At 29.9% G+C, this 23,378-nt stretch overlaps 1 long non-coding RNA gene across 1 annotated transcript; it reads left to right on the top strand.

The window, feature by feature from the left end:
- Positions 1-700: 700 nt before the first annotated feature.
- LOC120087341 lies at positions 701-2,506 on the top strand. The gene is made up of 2 exons (XR_005484491.1): positions 701-1,421; positions 1,515-2,506. It is a non-coding gene; the product is annotated as an uncharacterized LOC120087341 (long non-coding RNA).
- The last annotated feature ends 20,872 nt before the right edge of the window (positions 2,507-23,378 follow it).

The raw sequence follows: 23,378 nt of genomic DNA, 5'->3' as shown, positions 1-23,378 counted from the left end.
TTTATTAATGTTAATTAGTCTTAAATTTCTAAACTTAGAAATGACTAGTAAACTAGTTTAGATTGTCTCAATGAACTAAATAAGTTTAAATCTCTCTGATATATACACTTTTTAAAATCTAAACATAAACCCTAGTGACAAATTCAACTTGATTATAGGCTTAGAGAATGGAAATGAACAAATTTGTTTGAAAAATGTGTCTGTTACACAGATTTAATTTTTTTTTGTTCGACCATTATGAAAATTATTGGTGGAATTAGAGATTCAACAAACAATCTTTTAAAATGATAAATAATAATTGATATCTTTATCCACTAAATTATCTTCGAATGGGCTAACTTATGTTTAATGTGTTGGTTTATAATGGATTTGATCTAATCTTGATTCAAACTAAACCTATGAGTTCAATTTTTAGAAATCTCAAACTACATGAGGAAAAAAAAAACTTAACTCCTAAAGTAGAAACATGAAGAACCCAACAAATAAAGTGGAGTAATAATAATAAAGTAATTAAAATTTGTAGGGTTTTAATAGAGAGGCATCAGATGAAACAAAAATGGTTGTTTCTAGTTGGAGAGGTGGGTAGTGGCCTTAATAATTTAGTTGTTGAGCAATTTGAGATTGAGAAAAAAAGAAAAGAAAAGAAAAGAAAAACTAGCAATGGAGAAAGAAAAGACAGATTGATGGAGGAAAGAAATAAGAATGTATATTTGGCAGAAAAGTAACCAAAACAAAACCCCCTCTCACTCTCATCATTATCTCTTTGATCCCTCTTCTCATTTTCCAATTTGCACCCCAAAGCCACCAATCAAATCCATTTCCCCATTAAACCCCTCTCTTCTTTGCCCTTTTAAAAAAAAAAAAAGAACAACAAACAAACCCTTCTCCTCTCTCTCATCCTTCATGCACCTCTGTCATATTAATTAATAACTCTTTTATTTTATTTCTCTCTCTCTCTCTCTCAATTGCTTACTGTATATTCACTTCTTTTTCCATCTTAAATACAACCCCATCTCCTTCCCTTTGCCTGTATTCTTTCATTTCCATCATTTTTCTCTCTTTAGGGCTTATGGGTTTGTCTTGGTTGGTTTCTCAGATCACTTCCATGGTGGATTCTTATTGAAGTTTTCAAGTTCATAGAAGCCATAATCAAGACCTAATTTCATGTGGGTTTGTTTTTTTTTAGCAAAGGATTTCCCAATAGAGTTTATTGGCATTCTGTCCACCTCCCCTTTCAAATCTTTGCTTCAGTTTATTTTTTCCTTTGTTTTTTCTTTTCTTTTATAATATGGGGAGGTGGGCATACTGCCAACTGAGCTCTGTTGGATTCTCTTTGTTACAACCCTCATGATGCTTTTTTCTTTCATCATCTTCATTTTTCTTCTTTTTTATTTTCTCTGCTGAAAAATACAACTCCAAAGGTAAATAAATAACCCCCATCATTATTATCAATTTGTTTATTGTCCTTGTCTTTTGCTTCTCTGAAGATCTCTCATCATACTGTTTTTCCACAGCCCACTATCATGGAGGTTTCTTCTTTCTCAGGTTTGATTTGATCTCTGTTTTTTTTTAATTGGGAGAAGGGAAAAAAGAACCCTAAAAAGTTTCTATCAAGGCTTACTAGGTTTGAAGAAACATTAGGTCAAATCCCAAATCTCAAAACTCTAGATTTCTTTTATGAGTGAGTGGAAAAGTAGTATAGAAAATGAAGTGATTGTTTTTTTTTCTTCTTTTTTTCTTCTTTTTTTTTCCAGCTCATGGGGCCAAAATGATGAAGGTATATATATGATTGAAATAATTAACTTTCACAATTGATTTCTGCAAAATAAATAAATAAATAAATTTTCCTTTTAGGGTTGTGGGTTTTGCGAGAATGATTTGTTATCATAAGGCCAACAATAATTAGCGAAGATTTTTCTTTTTTTAGATCATTATTTCATCGGTATGTTCATGGCCTTCATGCATGCTTTGTCTGTCCCTCGTTTTTAATTTTACTTTTAATTATTATTATCATTGTGTTTGGTTGGTTAAATCGCTTGGGTTTCTTTTTTCTTTAAATAAAAAAAATTGTGTTGAAAAATCAATCTCATTTTTACCCAATTTCCCAAGCCTTGAATACTACGCAGCCAGCCCTCATCATTGTCCACTGACAAAAGAGTTTAAGCTTTTTCTATGCCAGCCCAAGATGCTTCCGTTATTACCCACTCCTCGGGCGGCGCGTGCGTTTTCCGGTCGGTCTTCCACGGCGGCGCTTGGCGGCACGTGCTTGTTTCTACTCCCGCCGCCGGCGAAAATATTTTTGAAAGGAGGGGTTGTGTTTGGTATTGGAATTTGAGCCTATGAAGATCTGATGTGATCTTCTTCAAGCTTTGGAGCTCCTCTAGGGTTTTGGCCTTATAATTCTCTGCACAATCACAGTCGTAGGGAACCAATGTATTTATTCTCTCTCCAATTTATTTTAAATTACTATTTTAATTTATAATCTCAGTGGTCTTTCACTTTTTCACTTTTTTACTTTTTACTTGATTACTACTAAAATTTGAAAGTTTCAATTTACCTTTTGTAATTTTATTCCTTAATTGCCTTAAAAAACAATCTAACAGAGGCCAATGTTGATATATATATTTTTTAATAATATGTGATTCTTTTTTTTTTTTCCTAAGCCAATATGTAACTTGAATGTGTAATTTCTTAATCTTTACTCATCAATATTAAGAAAATATTGTTTAATTGTATTAGTCATAGTTTAGGAAGTTCATTAGTTTGTACTATATAAGTTATTAAATTGACTTGTATTTGATAAATTTAGAGATGCTTTGGTGTTTAAATGCTTAATTATATCTTCTTGTTTTAAAAAAAAAAACTGAATTAGATTGGTTTTTTAATCTTCTCAAACAAGTAAAGGGACGTTAGGGACAAACTACATACGATTATAATCCAAATTAAAATAATCTACTATAATAAAGTATAGGTTGTATTCATCTTTTTATACTTTTTATCCATAAAAAAATAAATTCAATTTTTTTTTGTTAGCATATTATCATTTATGTAGAGTTGTATTATTTCCTTAATGAATACGTCTTTCCATGATTAACCAACTTGAATGAGATAGATGACTATTTGAATGGTTTTATATAGTGTATAAATATGTCTATTTTTCGAAATGCATTTAAAAACTTTTTTCACAAACATTGTTTAAGCTTGGTTTATTTTCACGGGAATACAATCTGTTGGATCTTGTGGGCGAGGTGTTACTTTCATAAGTAATATAATCTGTTCTAGAGTCGTCAGATTCAGATTCTCTAAGGGTTATGTATTTTTTGATATCGATTGTGATATTATTCATACAACATTAATTACGAGTAAACGTGATCTTAGTTTAAAAGTATTTATAAAATTTATGGTTAAGCAGTGTGACTACCAAATTAATAGTCTACTTTTGGCCTGTTTTGAAAATCTTCAAATAACTTTGTAAAACATATTATTATTAGTATTTTACAATTTGTTTTAAAAAACAAGGGTATTGATGGGAGTAGAAGATGGAACAATACAAAGAATTAGAGAGAAAAGAAAGTAGGCCTTTTTGCAATATTCTGAACAATGAAAGCATCTCAATTCTCGATGCTACTTTATTTTGATTTCCACCTTAGTTAGCGGTTTGACTTGGCTGTGTGGCATTCATTTTAAAGATGTTAAAAGTGATTAAAAAAAGTTTTAACTGTTTTCGGTTGTTGGTAGAACTGATTAAAGTATTAATTAAAGTATCTTTTTAACTACATTGATTTACATGATCTATTTAATGGTAATATTTTAAATTATCTTTTTCCAAAATCTAATATTTGTTTTTATCCACTATAAAATTGTCTTCAGATTATTATTTATTGATATGCATTAATTTTTAACTATATGAAGAACTAGAAGATGGTTGGCATGGATAAATCTGAAAGGGTAGGCAATTTTTACATTAACCCAATTAAGTAAATGTTTTATTTTTTCAATAAATAAAATTTCACTCTAAAGATAGGCATGTAAATTCGAACTTCCGATGCTTTTTTTCCCCAGTACTTCGGTGAAAATCAATTCTTAAAGATTAAAAATAATAAATTAATTAAGATTAGATCAATTTTAAAATATTGATTAAAAAATTATTTTCAAAATATGTATCCCATATAGTATTTAAGATTTAATCAAAATACACTTTTTTTTTTTCAAATGATTCAATGAAATCATGGATTGATTAAAAAAATTGTCATGTGACAAAAAGTATATAGTGATTAACAATGTTAAATACTTTTAATTAAGTTATATGTTCTTAAATCTCTAATTTTGATCTCTATATAGCAAAACACCACTCTATTTTCCCCTTTTTTTTGTTTGTTAATTTTGTCGAGAATAATTATATTATGTTCCATGTATGTTATATAAATTAGTTGCTAGGAGCATAAGTCGGCTGACATAAAATTTGTGATATCAATTTCAAAGTTAGAGTTTTGATTAAATATATATTATGTACAATAAATTATATAATCAAAATCCACTTGAAATTAATCTTAAGCATCTCATATGAAATCTAATAATTAATAGTCACATTTATCATAACCACCCATTTAAGCCTTTGGAATTTAAGTTTAACTTTAACCTTAGCCTTTACATTGAACAAGATGATTTGAGCAAAGCTTGTTGGATGTTTATAATGTCGTGAAAAAGTGAAACAATCTTGAATATCAAAACATTAAATAATAATAATAACTATTATTATTATTATTATTAATTAATTGTGTAGATTAAATCATTTTTAGAAACTTTAAATTAGATTGAAAACATCAAATTATGTTTTCTCTACAGACTTAACATGTATAAAAGTTAATTTTATAGTTTGTTTAATCCAAATGAGTTATATTTGATTTTGGTTAAGTAACAACCAAATTAATTAAATTTAACAAATATTTCAATTTTGTATTTATTTGTATTGTGGAAAGTTACTAAGTAGTTAGCCTATAAATATAAATTTTTTTCTTTATTTATAGCATCCCATTCTAAATTGGAGAGCACAATGGAAATTAGTCGTATCATGGTGAGACAATCGTTGTAGTTTACTTGCAACTCGTGTAGAATGAATAATTGTTTTTAGGATAACACTTATCAAAAGTGTGCCTTGACTACCTTTTATTTTTTATTTTTTAAGTTTTTGTTTATTTCAATTAATAAGCATTGTTATATTAATTGGCTTGTTTTTTGTTTGAACATTATTATTGTTTTAAAGATGATTTGTGCAATTGTGCTTCCTAATATGCACAACCACCTTGATCCTAGTTAAAATTGGTGTAATCGTAATGGAATTTTATTGATGGATCAATTGTAATGAATTTGAATCTCAAATGTAATTGGATTGCTTTTGATCTTGTTTACTTAGAATTATGAATGTGGCACATTTTCTGTTACCATTGTCGTTACCGTTACCTCTTAGAGTTAAACGATAAATGGTAACAGTAACAATAAATGTGTCAAAATTTATAGTTTTTTCATTAGAACGGTAATAATAATGGTAACTATAACAGTAACGGTAACGATACGATGTAATCTTTAGACACAATTGGATTAAGCAAATTCTACTCGTTAATCAGTTTATGTTTTCTTATTATAAATTTGGAAGTAGGCTCCATACAAATGTAAAACACAAATAAATAATACTAAAGATAATTAAATGAGCCAACTTTTTACATTAGTATTAATTTATTACGTTTTACTTGAGTGAACGTGGCTTAAATTCAGTGGGGAAAAAAAAGACGAATACAACAAACCCTAATTGCCAAATGTAAAAGAAACCAATTCTACTTTCTCGGCCTATTTATCTTCAAATGGTTGGACCCTAGCCCAAAACTAACAGATGGGCTTCACAATAAAAGCCCAAACATCTATATGCAATGACAACTTTAAAAGGGAATATCTACATAAAAGCCCTTAAAATCAGGCTCGTAATAATGTTGTGAACATTTATTATTATTGTTATTAAAAAACACCTATACGTCTCCATATTTTTATTAATATCAGTGACTATTTACAATTTTGTCATTACTTACATTATATATATAATTCTCTCCACTATACTTCGAGGTCATTTCTTCCTCTCCTCTCTTTTCTCCTTCTCTCTCCATCTTTTTTCCTCTTTCGACGGTGTGAGTTGCAAGCAGAGATGGATGGCATGGGACGATCGGGTAACGGGGTGAGCATAGGACGACAAGAACGACGATGACAGACTCGGAGCGAATGAACGACAATGACGGATTTGGAGCAAATGAATGGCGACGGCGGACTCAGAGCAGGCGAATGACGGACCTGATTAACTTTTAGTTTAGTTTTTTTTTTCCTATTTTTGTTATATATATTATGATATATATGTACTATTTTTAACTTATGTATAAAATTTAATATATACTGTGTATATGTATTCGTTTATTTGATATAAACGATAACAAATTTTTATTTAGACTTCATGTATTATAATATATGTACTGTGGTGTAAATGAAATTTATGAAGATTTATATATTGTGGTATATTTCATATATTGGTTTATTCTGTGATTTATGTTGATATTTCATATATTGGTTAAAATATTTTTCAAATACCTAACAAAATGTTCTAAAAGTATATTTAAAATAACCATGAATTTGTCAAATGTTATAAGGTATATTTAAAATAACCATGAGTCCATCCAAATTTTCTAAGGTATATTTAAAATAACATTTAATCTGTAAAAAAAAAAAAAAAACACCAATAGGTTGATACGTAAAAATAATATAAATAGAAAATAAAATTTCATTAAATGATTTTTTTCCAAATTAGAAATTGAAAAAAAAATTACAATAAATGTATTTTCTCTTTCCAATTAATAAATGAGAAAAATAATATTAAATGCATTTTCTCTTTATAATAAATGTATTTTCTCTCCCTATCATAAAAGTATCTTAAAAAAAATAGGAAAAAAGTATATAAAAGTCGGATATAAATAAATGAAAAATGGTATAATTGTCCAAAATTAACTTTAAAAGTTATCTTTAAAAAAAAAAAAAAAAAAATCAAATTTTAAGATATTTATGAAATACAAAATTCTTTAGGCCTTCTACATAGAAACCCTTTGAAAAAGGAAGGGAAATTGTGATCCCTAACTTAAAAGGGAAAAAAAAAAACAAAAATAAAAAACCTCGCAAAACTATGAATATTGTAATTTATAAATACTTGTTGTAAAATTGAGAGCAAAACAATACACCATCAAAATACAATATACCAAGAAAATATAATATATTTAATATAAACATTATCTGGAAAATAAAATTAAAATAAAGAAAATAAAAATGGATTTTTTTTCTTCTACAATTTCTCACAAAAATTCTCACCAACCTACCTTACTACAAAATCCACACATGACCGCTATTTATAGAGATTTTGACAACTAGGATATGACACAATTCGACACTAAGCATGAATTATTGTATGATACACAGTCAACATACGGAGTAATGGAGAAGTGACACTTAGTCGTTGGACACTAAGCATGATCCTCTAAATTACATCTATTTCATGATATTTATAATGCTTCTATAATTATAGAACAAGCTTATATCTCCGACGTATTGTTACTGTCAACACATTTAACCACAAATTAGTTATAAATAAATAAATAAAATTCTAACACCACCCATATATGAAAAATTTATCTCCTTCCAATTATTGATTACAATTACAAAAACTTCAAATCTGACGTAATTTCTTAAGGACTCAACCCTGTGATTAACTCCCACAATCCATCACCAATCCACGACGTCTCTCCCTTTTTTACAATGGATAAAAATAATTTGTAATTGTAAGACGAAACATACATAACGATGCAATGACCAAAAAAAAAAAAAGGTAAAAAGTAAAAGGAAAAATAAACTCAAACTTTTGTAAGTAAAAAAACTTGCATCCTTCAACTTTTATATCAAATTTTCACTTGAGAAAAGTTTTAAAAGTTTAAAGATGTAATTTAGTGAAAATTTGAGAGATTTTTTTTCCCTCTTTTAAATTTGGGACGAAATGTTTTTTTTTAATGAATAAATAGAAAACATGGTGCATAAGTTTAGTAGTCTAGTGACTCGTCAAACATTTTTGATAATTTTTTTTTTTTAAAAAAAATCTATATAAAGAATTAAAGGGAGAGATTCGAACTTCTGGTCTCTCAATAATTAATTTATGTTTTATGTCAATTCAGTTATACTCGAATTCAATTTGATATTTAATTAGACACTTTTATGATGTCATTGGCTGACTGTTACTTTCAAATATCAAGTGACCATCAAATTTGACGTTAAGAGTATAGACACGCAAAGCCCATGGGGATAAGGTTATTATCAATCCATTATTTTCATTATAACATAATCTTTGAAATTTGTATTAAATATTACTTTTTTTCTTAGTACAGTAGGAATGTATGGAAAATCGTCGAATTATGCTATTTGACAATTAAATATTAGGAAAATTTTCAATTTATATCTATAAATTTTGGACATTATCAATTTAAATCATGGATTTTATCAATATACCATTCTTCAAATTTAGTTTGAAAAATATCGTCGAATTATGCATTCAATTTTTACTCGTGTAGACTTCTTTCAAATATCGATTTAACAAAATTGATGATTATAATTGATGCATAAAAATATTTAAAGCAAATCTTAATAGAGAGTCTAAATTGATTAACTCATGAAAGTTTATTGGCTTAATTGATAAAATTATAAATTTTAGATAGTATTTATTCAAACAGAACATAATGAAATGTTTAAATTGATATACTCATGAAAGTTTATAGTTTAAAGTGATACGATTATTTGATCATAGTTTAAATTAATAGAATCTAAAAAATTAGGGATATAAATCGACCATTTTTCCGAAGTATTAATTTGATTCTTGGTACTTAACTATATTTAAAATAATAATAATAATAATAATAATAATATCAATCTCAACAACACCCATCCTCAATGTGTTGTGGATAGGTTTCAGGCGATGGATTTCAAATGAGTTAATCATTAAAGAAAATACTTTTAAATTCTTTTAAAAAAGAATACAAAAAACAATAGTTGATTTATTTTTTGGGATTTCAAAGTCAATTGTTATTAGATTTTAACCTAATAAAGTTTTATTAGTTTTTCCAAGAAACAAATTAGGATTAAGGAAAAGGCTACAATTTTTTCATTTCCAATAAAATATAAGCAAAAAATAATAATCACATTTATTTCAAGTTTTTCTTATTTCAAGATACATGACAATATTTCCTTATTTCCTTATTAATTAGACATCAAAATTCTTTTTGTAGTCTAACGGTAAATTTTGGAGAATAAAAAGAAAGGTTAAAAATATTGATTTTTTCGTGAAAGCAATAATTTAATCTCAAAATTTTAGTTATGAAAATTTAAAATATGTATTTTCAAAATAATAATAATTTAGTCTTCATGATTTAAAATATATAACAAATTATTAAAACACAATATTCTATATTAATCAAGTGTCAATTTTTGTTATATGATGGTTTAATTTTTTCCATTTATAAACATATTTGATTAATAATTAGTAGTTTATATTTTGACCTATACGCACAGGAAAAATTCTTTAGAGGTTTACAATATTTTTTTACAATGTGTATTGATCTTTTTAAATTTTTAATGTATAAATAAGTTATTACATATTAAAATTTGTGGCTAAATAATCCCACAATTAAAAGTATGGAAAGTAATAAAGGTTTAAAAAGTTAAATGGTTACTTTTCTAAAAGTATATAGATCAAAAGTGCTTTTTTTAATAGAGTTCATAGTGTCTTTTGAATAAAGAGTATTTATGAAAAAGTTTTTTTTTTTAGAAAAGATATATTTTGAGAACTAACTAAAGTCTTCATACACACGCCTCCTCATAAATAGTAGAGGAGAACCACGTAGGTAAACCAAAGAATCTCTACCAACTTTTTTCAAAAAAAGGAAGAAATGAGATTTACAAAACTGGCCTTAAAATTATCAAAAGACACTTCCCTTAGGACTTAGGGGCAAGATGAAAATAAATAAATAAATAAGAGAAACTCTAGACTACATGGTCCTTTAAATTTTTTTCGTCCTTTCTTCTATTATTATTATTTATTTATTTACTATAAGCCACATGTATGCTAGAGTAGTGAAATCATCATGGACCTGCAAGATACAAAACTTATAAGAAAAAAAATTAAAATATAAGAATCAAATTTTAAGAATTAAATTATATACATGTATATATAGAGATCAAATAGGCATATTAATAACAAGCACATACACAGATACGACTACATGATACGACTACGATTGGATACAACGATTCGTCAATTTCTAAAAAAACTAAGATACGGATATGTCTAAGGATGCGTCGTTTTTTTATATATTTTTTTAATATATATATTTCTAAAAAACCAATGATATTGATACGTTGAAGATACATTTTATTTTTCTTAAAAAAAATCTAAGATATAGATAAATTTAACATACAAGTTAATAACAATATTACAAAATATAATACAAACACTAAAATAAAATTTTTTTAAAAAAACAACATCTAAGATGTTGAAGTACAATAATTAATAAAATGCAATAGAAAAGTGACTCATATTGCAAAGAAGAGAAGACTAGAGGGAGAAATATGAAGATAAATAAATAACTTATTCATTGAATTGTTGAAGATATCCAAATGGTTTATATTTTGGTGGACTTTGTGGGGATTCAAATGTAAAGATGGAGATTATATGATTCTAGTCTAAGGTTTAGTCCGTTATTTATTTTTTTCCTTTTAGTTTTGGACTCGAGTAGTGAATTTTTAAATAGGTTGTCTAGTTTTAGATTGGGAAATATTAGATGAGTTGATTGTCTTTTTTCTTAAAAAAAAGTATGCGAAGAAATAGATACATCAAATCGCGTGTCAGATAAGTATATGGAAGTATCGGTATCCGATACATGTCTGATACAGATTCTTTACCTCACGTGAAGTATTTGTGCTTCATAATGGAAAGTTATGACCTATTAAAAACTTTTTAAAGTACACATAAAATTTATAGACACAATCCTAAAAATTCAATAACAAAATTTGTCATCAAATTTAGTTTCTAAATTACTTATACAATTTTTAACCTTCACTTTAGTATTTAATAGCACCAAATTAGATAGATAGATAGATATATGAGATGTCTATTAAACACAAAATTAGAGGCTAATTATTTGGTTTAAATCTCATTTTAATCCCTGATTTTTTCAACCTATTTCTATTTTTGTTTTTCAACTTTTAAAATATTCGTTTTAGTCTCCGAGACTTTCAAATTTCAAACTTATCCTATTTTTGACGTGCATTTTTTTTCAAAAAAAAAAAAAAAAAAAAACTTCTAAATTTTTTTTTTTGTCCTTTTTTTTTTTTTTTTGACAATCCCTTGGTCATTACTATATTATTTTTACATCTTGTTGATTTATTATTATTATTATTTTAAAAAATTGTGCTTATATCATCTTACTAGTACACATACTCGAAATTACGTTGTTATTTGGTTAAGGTTGAGAGAATGAAATTCCATAACAGAAGTGTATGAACGCACGTGCCAATGTAATTCAATTTGAAAAACTTGAAAAGTCACGCACAGGGGACACCACCACTTGATTGCCTCGCTATTCTCTGGACAAATTATCAAAGATGTGTGGGCTCCTTAATTTTTGGTAAAGAGAAGTAATTTTGTGTGAGAGAGGTTTCTTGAGGAAGAAGATGAATAATACAAAGAAAACCTTTTTTTTTTTTTTTCTAAGTGGCCTATGCATTGAATAGACACTTCTTAAACTTAATCTCCTTCCTCCCCTCCCATTTTACTTGAGAGTGAGTTGGTTGGAGAGGAAGTTAAAACTCCCTTCCCACTAACTCAATGTAACCTCATGAGAGTAATTATTTTGAATTTAAATAAATTATATATTAGAACAAATTTAATATATAATTAAACGAATATTAATCATCAATAAATTAATTATCATATATTTAATTTAATTCAAATCATATATTTAATTTAATTTGAATCATATTCAAATCCCAACCTCTAACATAACATATAGTTTTAATATGAATATCATTAATATTAATTATAGCCTATAGTTTTAATATAAATCTCATTCATATTAATTTTAATCTATAGTATTGTATGAATCTTATTTATATAATTAATATTTGAATCTCATTCAAACATTTATCTCTCACACATATATAATTTTTAATCTTATTCAAAATTAACTTTATATTATAATGTATCTATATAGATTATATTAGTTAATTGTATTTCATACCATTAATTCCCTTATTTACTTTGAACAATTCCAATTAATAAAAAATTAATTAATTTTTGTTTTATCGTTAGTAAACTAGCAAGGGGACCTTATAGACCTATAAATTAGAAGCTCCAACGATATAAGATTAATTATTGAACTCTTAAATTAAATTAATAAACATTTGTTAAGTATAAGTCACTCCACTAAAGATCCACAGTTGCACTATTCACACTGTAGATATATTTTTGTGTCCATGGATATAATCAATCAACAATAAGTCGATCCTTCATGAATCGCTCGTAACTATAACTGGGTCAAATTACCGTTTTACCACTGTAGTTACATCCAATTCCTTAATTACAACTGATCCTTTTGATGAACAAACAGTTTATAGTCAAACTATAAACTAATCCTTCTCAGACCAGTGAGAGGATGAGGCTTCAATGTTCAGAACCCGAAATCAACACTTAAAGGAGAAATTCACCAACTTATCCTAAAGACGAGAGTGAATGAATTTCATCTTGTTTATCTACGTTCCCAACTTCCTACTCGAAAAATCTAAAAAATGGTAGGCTTATTGAGTCAGCGAATATGACTACTCTCACCCATACAGATCAAAGGTTTGATCTCTGTAACAACTTAAATTTTCAAGGAAAATTTATTTTATTTTCTTGAATTATATTGTGAAGTTGAGACAAAATTGAGTCAATGTATTTGAATAATTCGATTTTCAATTAGTGTGACAAAAACTAGGGGTTTGTTTTGGATTAGTTAAGGGTTTGGAAAAGTCGGATTTTACTTGAATTTTGTTTGAATTTAATTCTATTGGTGGATTTTTTTAGTTGGAATAAATGGTTGAAATTTTATTTTTGAAATTTCATTTTGGGGATTATATACATACATACACACACATTAGGTTTATTTAGGTTAAGAGATAAAAGATCATAACCTAGCCAGAATTAAGATCAAGTCACCTATGTGTTAGTTTCTATAAACGTGCAACAGAAGAAAATAGAATAATTAAGCACTCTAATTCATCAATTTTAGCTTTAAAATCAGCATGTTCATCAAATAATAAAAGGGTTTCAAACATACCTTTGATGATCTTCTTCAAACTTGATAATCAGCTGTAATCCTCTCAAATTCTGGCCGTGGACCACCACTAAAGCTTTCCTACTATTCTCTAGGAGCCTTAGATTAAGTTGTGGGACTCAAAATAAGCTGGAATTTGGGAATAGAGAGGAAAGAGACTGATATCGCTGTTGAAGACCTTTCTTCAACCTTCAGCTCTTTCTCAGCAAAATTAGAATTTTGCAGCTCAATCAAGAGTGTTTTCATGCAAGTATCTTATGCAACTATAGTGTCTTAACACAAGTTAGCTCCTTCTTCAAATTTCGTGGTGGAATTTGGTGTCATAAGGTAACTAAGGTGCTAGCTTGAATAGTAGAAAAATCCCACATTTGGGATTTTTCCATTTTTTCAATTTCTTTTTTTTTTTTCTCATTTTGAAACTAATTTTCAAAATAAAAAATAATAATTTTTAATTTTAATTCTTTAATTAAAAGTGAAATTTTATTAATTTACAAAAAAATAATTCAATAGTTAATTTTTCTAATAAAATTAATAATTAGTTTTACAAAAAGTAATTCAATAATTAATTTTTCTAATAAAATTAATAATTAATTAAACAATTTTATTAATTTTATATCAACTATTAAATTAATCTATCACCAATTCCATTACCATGAATCCCCATTCATGAAATTAATATTTAAATCATATTTAAATATTAATTGATTCTTCACGTTTAATTCCATAATTAAATGTGTAATTATATGTGATATAATTACTAATTCCCTAAATTCAAAATTGAACGTTTCAAATTAACTTATCACGCTATTCTAATGTAACGGCCCGACCCCTAGGACTTAAGTTAGGTCGTTACTAAATACATGCATGCATGAAACTTAAAATGACACTCTTTTATAGTGAAATAAATGCTAAATAAATAAGGTAAGTGCAAAAGGCTTTCATTAAGTTCAAATATTAAAAAAAACAATAGGGTACTCATAAATCATAAATGATAATAAATAAGTCTGAAAACGATTCTTAATAGTAAGTTTCAAACATCAAAACTGAAAGTTAAGAAAAACATGAAAATAAATCTAAATCTCATGAGTGGAAGTATAAAACTAGTCCTAGTGGCTCGATCACGAATTTCGCTTGTCCATCACCGGTGCATCCCATCACTGGTGCATCTCTACCATTACCTAAAACAACAACATGAGAAAGATGAGTATAACATATAACATATGTCCTCTAGATGCCTACCTCTAGTGGAACATATAAACTGTCCTAGTCCTCATGGGACACACACATACATGAAAAACTTAGTTTTATCCTACTGTAGCTAAATATGCCCACTGCATCTGGTGAATCCCGAAGGAAACATAATCTGGTGAATCCCGAAGGAAACACAAACTGGTGAATCCCGAAGGAAACACAAAACTGGTGAATCCCGAAGGAAACACAAACTGGTGAATCCCGAAGGAAACACAAACTGGTGAATCCTGGAGGAAACACAAACAGGTGAATCCCGAAGGAAATACAATATTTGGTGAATCCCGAAGGAAACACAATATCTGGTGAATCCCGAAGGAAACACAAACTGGTGGGCATTCTAACTAATAAGTAAAATCACTATCACAATCTCGACATTACAATCTCAACATGGTTCTATAACATACATATACATCTCATCATCATGATTCTACAATATACATATAAATTTCTTCGTCATAGCTTTACAACATATATATGCATCTCATCCTCCTCATATTCAACAGGATCTCCAATAAAAATAATATAATCAAATCATACTAGTATTCGAACATCTCTTTGCGCAACTAGCCTTTTTAAACTGTCATATCAGCAAAGCATACATAAACATCAAACTATCAATATATCCTCAGTAAATCAAATTTGTCAATTCCTGACTCCAGTCATTTCAAACCTCAGTCAATGAAGACAAACATAAATATCATGCTAACTAATAATCCTCAATAAATCATAATTATCATTGTCGGACACTAGGGCAGTTCCAGTAGTAAGATTACTTACCTCAACTTGGTAAAAAACACAAAACAAAATCTCCTTAGAACTTCTTTAGCACACTTGAATCAACCTAAAGTTGTGGTTTGGTCCAAGAAAAATTCCAATACTCGATTTAATTAGATCATGAATTAAATCTAAAATCAATAACTTAATTTTCCCACTACTACTCTCAATCCAAGAGAATAACCATCCAACAACTTACAAAACTTACCGATCTTCACCAAATTTCTGCAAAACAAAATGGTATCTAACTCGATGGCTCAAAACTTCCAAACCTTGAATCTAAGTTTCAAACCAAAGAGAGGTTACTAATTTAACCAAAAATCAAAGGGGTGGATTTCATCTCCCAAATTATAAGAAAAAATAAGTCTTACCCAAGGTTTTCCTCAAAATTTCGGAAAAGATCGGGGCAATGGCGGCCGACGGCGCATCGACTTGTGGCTGCCATAGATAGGCAACGTGTATTGCTGTCGGACTACATAAATTGTTTAGGCTAGTGGCTGCTAGTGAGGGTCTTGCATGAGGAGGGTTTGCGAGAGTGGGAGATAAGGGGAAGTTCTAGTTTGTAGATTTTATTCCGCAGAGATTACGAATAAACCAGAGCTTTAAACAACGATCCAATCGTTCAAAATGAAACTCTATATGTCTCGAATAGGTTGACCAAATTCGAGCACGATCCAACAGTTAAAACTCTGGAATTGACAATTTTGTGGAAGCTGTCGCTAAAAAACCGAATTGCTTTTTCCCCAATTTTTGACCTATTTTCACTCTCATTTAATTTCGAAAAAATCTCAATTATTTTATTTTTATTCAAATTTTGAAAATATAAATAAAATATTTTATCACAATATCTCCAAAATCTCCAAAGATTCTATTAAATTTAGAAATCAATTAACTTTTCAAATTATCTTAATTTAGGCTTCAAAAACCAAAATTAAAGGGCATAAGATCTATCAATTTGATACAAATTAAATCCTTCCAAATATTTAAATCAATTCAAAACCACATGAAATTAATTATCTATTTTATTATTATTATTATTTTTAAGTTGGCCCTAAAATCCAAAATCAAAGGGAAGCAAAATTCAATATTTTCAAGATAATTAGTTCGAATATCTAATCAATTAAATTCAATTTAACCAATAAAATTTTTTCAATTATTTCGATTTAACCCCAATTTTTCAAATGAAAGGGAAATTTAAACTCAATAATTTTAGATAATCAACTTAAATTTTCCTGAAATTCGAGATGTTACATCTAAGATTTGTTCCGTTTGTGAGCTAGCAGGGGGACCTAATGGACCTACAAATCAAAGGCTCCAACGATCCAAGATTAATTGGCTAAACTTTTTACACCAAATTAACCCCCATTTGTTAACTGTCGGGTCACTCCACTAAAGCTCAATAGTTGCACTCCCCTGACTGTAGATATATTGTGTCTATTCGATATAACCATGATTAATAAGTTAACCCTTCACAGGTTGTTCGTAATAATGGTTGGGTCAATAGCTGTTTTACCCCATGATTATCTCTTGTTCCTTAAGTTTCACAGATCAATTTATGATTAAATCAACAAACTGTATCCCTCTCGAGCCAATGAGAGGGTAGGGCCCCTTGTTCAAGACCCGGAGTTAGCACTTAAGGGAACAACCTCTCTATTATCCCTGAAAGCGGGTAGGAGTGAATTCTATCTTGCACCTTATGTCCTCAGCTATCTATCTGGTCTTACCTCTGAAATGAGAGGTTTATTGAGCCGGCGTTGTTGAACCAACCCTCACCTATGCAAATCTAAGGATAATCCCGAATAAACAGGAGTTCATAATTAGCTCAGGATTAAGGTCAAGTTACCTAGGTCATTGCTATGAAATAGTCCATCTTAAACAGTAAACAATGTTATAAAGCAAGAGTGACTTATTTATTGGTCTAATCTTATGCAAACTCATTGCACAGGATGCCCCCACTCCTCATGTCACCACATGAACGAATCAGGATCACTTCGTTTGTAGTACTTTACAACTCATTGTAGCAACTACAGAATAGGCTGCATCCAATAGTGTTACTAGAATAAGACACCAAATCTTATTCGTATATTATATATCGTTTTGACTATTTACTCGAACCTGATCCACTCTTATATCTTCACATAAAGTTCAAGACTTATGTAATAGTTATGGATCTTTTAGTTTATTGGATTTATTTCTAAAATGAAATAAGAAATTTATATATTTAATAACAACTTTATTGAATCAAAATAACTTTATCGATTTACAAAATAAATTTATTGTTTACAAATCACGAGTTTTAGGACATAAAACCTAACAAACTCCCATTTGGACTAAAACTCCAGTGGTAACATACATATGAATACATTGAGTTTTTTAATTTTACAAAAAATACAATAAACTAGGGCATCACATACCTATGGTTTTCCCACAGGTCTCACATACCCATCCTTAGGTATCACATACCCATGAGTTTTTTCCCACTTGCCTTATATTACAACTCGTAGTTCTAGTCTCACTAGGTGATCCTCAAACACTTTAACCGAGAGGATTGCTGTAAACATATTAGTATACAGTGGACTTCTTTTAAGACAATATAGAGAATGCACCTTATTTCCACAACTTATTGTTTCTTGATACCGTCACAGAGATCTAATGACTTGAGTTTTCACTAAACTCAAATTATGATTAGACTGTTATACAATCCTCCCACTACATCGAGGTACCCTTAACTAGTTCAAACAACTTTTGTTACAGGGTCAGCTTTAATCAATAACTTTTATTGATATACTTTTGCATTTATGGAAACAAATATAATACATGGTGATCTCTTGTACGTGTACTTTTTCAGAAAATTTAGCATTTGTTAACACAAATACTTGATTTTATTTTACTTGAAAAGTATATTACTTTTGGGTTGCCTATAGATAGGCATGTCATTTGAACGATATTTCAACACTTAAAGGTTTGACACTAACACATGTGTCGATCTATTCCAAATTTATGAACTATGTAAACATCTTTTACATATATTTAATGTTTTTATGAGTTCTCTATATCTCATATGGAGTTTTAGAAACACCTTAAAATTGGAATGATGTTCAAAATGATTAAGGGAACTATGAGTATAGAGTTGTCATTTGACTTCATGTTCTATCATAATAGTCTTGGAAGTCTCAGATTCTCTATACTCTCTACCTCGATCTAATCGAAATGTTTCGATTATTTTACCTAACAAGTTTTATATACCTCGAATCTTTCAAGTTTTCTAAACTTAAAACTTAGGTAAATATAACTGTACTTTGAATGATTTCCATAATATTCATACCCTTCACTATGCCTCAACATTCACCATACCGTAAAGATATGAATCTATAAGCTTTAAGGGTTCTTTGGTTCTTTAAAAATTTTGTTCATCTTATCTTCAAGATAAGATACACATAAAGTTAAAAGATTTTTCTTCTAACTTATTTAGATGACCACCTTTAACCTTCTTCTTAATCTCATTAAGACATTATATGACAAAATTTATGTAAGATAAGTACTAGAATACACCTTTTGTCTTATTGTTTTCCTGCCATTTTAAATATCTAAATACTTGAAATGACTTTTATCTTGATTGGTTTTAACTTAGAAGTTCCTTTATGGTAGAACAAATATAAAATATATCTTTCACTAATGAACATTTCATTTACAACAAAAGAATTTTATGCAACTTGTCATTTACGAAAGATAAAACAACTTCCATTACATTAATAAAAGTGCAAAGATTTATCTTTTGTTAGCAACTTCAAGATCTCCTACTGGTTTTTCTGAGATACTTTCCCATGTTCACAACCTAGATCATTATCTCTTTGTAAGTAATCTTTCATGAACTAGTTTCCTTGTTTTGCTTTCTCCGCTTTCTTTTCTGCAAGGTACTACGGGCAGTTCCTCTTCCAGTGTCCGTCCTCACTGCAGTAGAAACATTTTCCTTTGTCTGCAGCTTTGGCCTTGCCTTTTCGGCCAGTAAAAGCTTTCTTTTTACCTTTCCCTTTATTCTTTTTCATTAGAATACTCTCATTCTTAGAAGAATAAGCAACATCATACCTTTTAGAGGATGATCCTCTTTTCTCTGCAGTTGTAATATTTACCTTTGCATCTTGTCCTTTTTTTTCAAAATGGACTGAAAAGCCTGCAGCTCGTTGAAAAGTGTAGTCAGGTTGTATTCTATCTTGTTCATTAATGTATTAATGCGAAATTGCAAGAAGCTCTTCGGAAGAGACGCTAGGATAAAACTGACTGGGCTCTTCTCATCTAAAACAGCTCCGTTTACCTCTGCCATATTGAAATGGACCATCATGTCCAGGACATGTTCTCTAACAGAGGCCCATTCTTTCATTTGACAGTTGTAAACATATTTGATAGCATCATGCTTCAGAGAGAAGGACGGTTGTCCAAACATCCCACATAGAGATTCCATAATCTCTTTGGTAGTATACATGCTTTCGTGTTTCTTAGCCAAGGCATCAAATATGCTGGCAAGAATGTAGGCACGGGCTTTTTCATTCGCCTTCGTCCATCTGTCGTATATTTCCTGAACAGTTCGGTTTGCATTTGAGCTAAGGATGGGAGGACACTCCTCTGTCAAAATGAACCTTAAATTATCTATCACTAGTATTGTGTTCAAATTTGATTTCCATATAGCATAATTGTCCCCAATTAATTTATCCGAAGCCAACAGTTGTATTAATGAACTAGTCATTCTGAAAAAATAAACAAATTCTTTATTAATGAATTGTTTTAAACCCAATCAAGTTTTAGCAAAGCAATAATGTACCTAAAATTCATTATTTCTGCAACGATACTACGGTGAGTTAGAATAAGTGCTACCGATAGGCAGTCAAATACTCTTTCACTAAAGCAAGACGTTATTGACTAAATACTATCTCCAGAACTCTTATTCCTATAGTCATTTAGTGACCGTTTTTTGTCAGAAACTACTAACACTTAGTAATTCTGTAAGTGTAACCCTCCATTTTTAGACCTCAAAGGTCGGCTCCAACGATGCTACTAATTGGGGAGTCAAGGTTGGAAATGAACCTAAGAAATTCTATCCATTTTTGGAGTTTGAGTTGTTCTGAATCCTATGTTACAACCCTCCGAGGGAATAGCCGTCGTTAAATGACTAGCAAGGGCCGCTTAAAGCTAACCAGTAGGCACAACATACGAATCTCATTGTCCAAACTCAATGGAAGAGATCACAGGACACGTTGACATATATCTTTCACCCACATACTATGAACTACTTTCCTTATTCACCTTGATCTTGACCCTATGCAAACAATTTCCAAATAGAGTAGTTGAGGTATAATCGACACGAAGCATTGCACGGATATCACGATGTGAACTTTCTAGGGACCTGAGAGTTGAAATCAATATATCGTATATTTGATTTTATAATGAATAACTTCCCCTTATTCATCTTGATATTAACTCATGCAAACACTTTTCGAATGGAGTTCACTCCTAGGGTGACACGAAGTGTTGCATGAACCTTATGGTATGAACTCTTTAAGAACGTGAGAACTCAAATAAATATGAGAATTAAAATAAATATATCGTATATTTGATTTTACTATGAACAACTTCCTCTATTCACTTTAATCCCGATTTATGAAATTGTTGGGGTTGATACCCTAAACTCTCGTAGGGTTCTGTAGTTTGTAAACACCTGTAATGTACAAACGTTTATGATGTAATAATATAATATATTTTCTTCACTGTTGTCTATGAAATATGAGATGTTTTATTTGCTTTACCACAAACCAATAAATTAAGATCCCAGGTTGTCGTTGTAACTTAAGCATGTATGTGGAGACATACAGGTGGATCATGCCTTAAGTGATAACCAAAATGGTCTGTAGTATATGGATATAGGAAAGAAACCTTATCCTGTTGATACTATGGATGCGACCCATTTTGTAGATAGTTACAAGTATTGTGGCGTGCTACAGATGGTCTGATCCTGATCATTCATATGGAAACATGCGAGCGAGGGTGTCCTATACAAAGGAGTTTGTATAAGATCGGACTACGAAGTGTTTAGTCTCGTTATATAACGCCGTTCATGAGAGAGACTTCACTTCACTAGAATGACCATAGGTAACATGATCTCAATCTTGAGTGAGTTGGGAACTCTTGCCATTGAGGGCGGTCCTTTGATTTGCATGGGTGCGAGTGGCCAGAGTGTCGCATCAAACCTACCACTTTGGGGATTCGTCTGATTGAGGAGTTGGAAACTCAGCTACACAAGATGGAATTCACTTATTCCCCGAAGCAGGGGTAAGTAGATAAATTGCTCCCTTAAGGGCTGATTCCAGGGCTTGAACAATGTGGCGCCACACACCTTCTCATGGCCCAAGAGATGTCCACTCATAGTAGGACTATGATGTATTATTCATTAACGGGATTAGTGGTACTTAAGGAGTTAAATGTAACTACAAGGGAAAAACGATAAATTGGCACTTACAAGCATATGTGAAGGTTTATCGTACTGTTGACTGGATTATCCGATGGATACAGAAATATATCTGTGGTGAGAAAAGTGTAGTTGTCGGTATTTAGTGGAGTGCCTGACAGTAAACGGATGGTGGATCTCGTAACTAAAGAGTTTAGTCAGCTATTCACGTACCGTTGGAGCTTCAAGCTACAGATTCATAAGGTCTCCTTGGTAGCTCAATGAATTCAAGTTGAGAATTAGTTTTTGGGTCAGTTTGAAGTGTTCAAATTGACAAGAGGGAGTTTGATTATATATGATATGATTAAACTAGTTCAATTATATATGATATAGTTGACATGATGTATGAGATACATTAACTGGAGGAAAATGATGTAAATATGATTTATATCAAGAAAAAGAGAAAAGAACTATGGTTTAAATGTTGCATATGATGTGATATTAAAACTATAGATTATAAATAGAATATGACAAGTTAGTTATTATATTTATTTATAATTAAAACAATTATAAGATAATTGTTGGTGGTATCTCCATAACCGTGCGTGAAAGTGGGAGGTTGTATTCAGTTTTCATAATTGAAGTTAAAATGAAAAATTTTTCATTTTGGAAGAGAATTGTTGAATCACTTCATTCGAGTACACTGCCTATCGTTTAGCTCACGAGAGACTACACGACAGCTTCAAGTGTTTGTCCAAACGATCGTGTACATGCACTGTTCACTAAACGATCGTGTAGCTTTTTACTAAGCGAGCTTCACTAAATGATCGTGTAAACGATCACACATGATTTCCTAACGATCGTGTACCTTTACTAAATATCAAGCACAAGTCTATATGATAAACACGATACTCTCCCACTTGCTTGGTCGTTAAGTGCGATCGTTGTTTCCTCCTTCCCTTTACCAAATCCAACAGAGCCCACACCTCCTGGATTCTCACTCTGAGAATACTAAGGTCACTGAGTGTTCTTGTCCGAGAGGCTGCTTGTTCGTGGAGAAGTATATTCATGTGCTAAGCGACAACGAGAGATTTAGGTAGACGATTGCAGCGACAGCGAGAGATTGTTGGTCCTAGGATCTTCATGGGAGCGAGAGAAAAACAGAAGAATAGTTCTTCAAAGGTAAGTCTTTCGTTACTTTGTATTTAATTTATGAAAGTATACCGTAATTTGTTCTGAAATGCATAACTAGTTTGTATGTTTGTGAATGCTTGTAATTCTGTCACAATGAATTTGGAACGATCTTGCTTCCGCTCATAGGTTCTCTTTGATAAGAGTTCCTTCAGCAAACACTTTTCGAATGGAGGTCACTTTCAAGGTGACACGAAGCTGTTGGATTTGGTGCCCTAAATCTCGTAGGGTCCTATAGTTTGTAAACACCTGTATGAACAAATAGTTTTGTGATATATAATATGAGATAT

The sequence above is a fragment of the Benincasa hispida genome, chromosome 9, assembly GCF_009727055.1.
Source record: "Benincasa hispida cultivar B227 chromosome 9, ASM972705v1, whole genome shotgun sequence".
Classification (NCBI taxonomy): Eukaryota; Viridiplantae; Streptophyta; class Magnoliopsida; order Cucurbitales; family Cucurbitaceae; genus Benincasa; species Benincasa hispida.
Note: the sequence above shows the minus strand (reverse complement) of the source record. Positions and strands in the feature narration are given on the sequence as shown.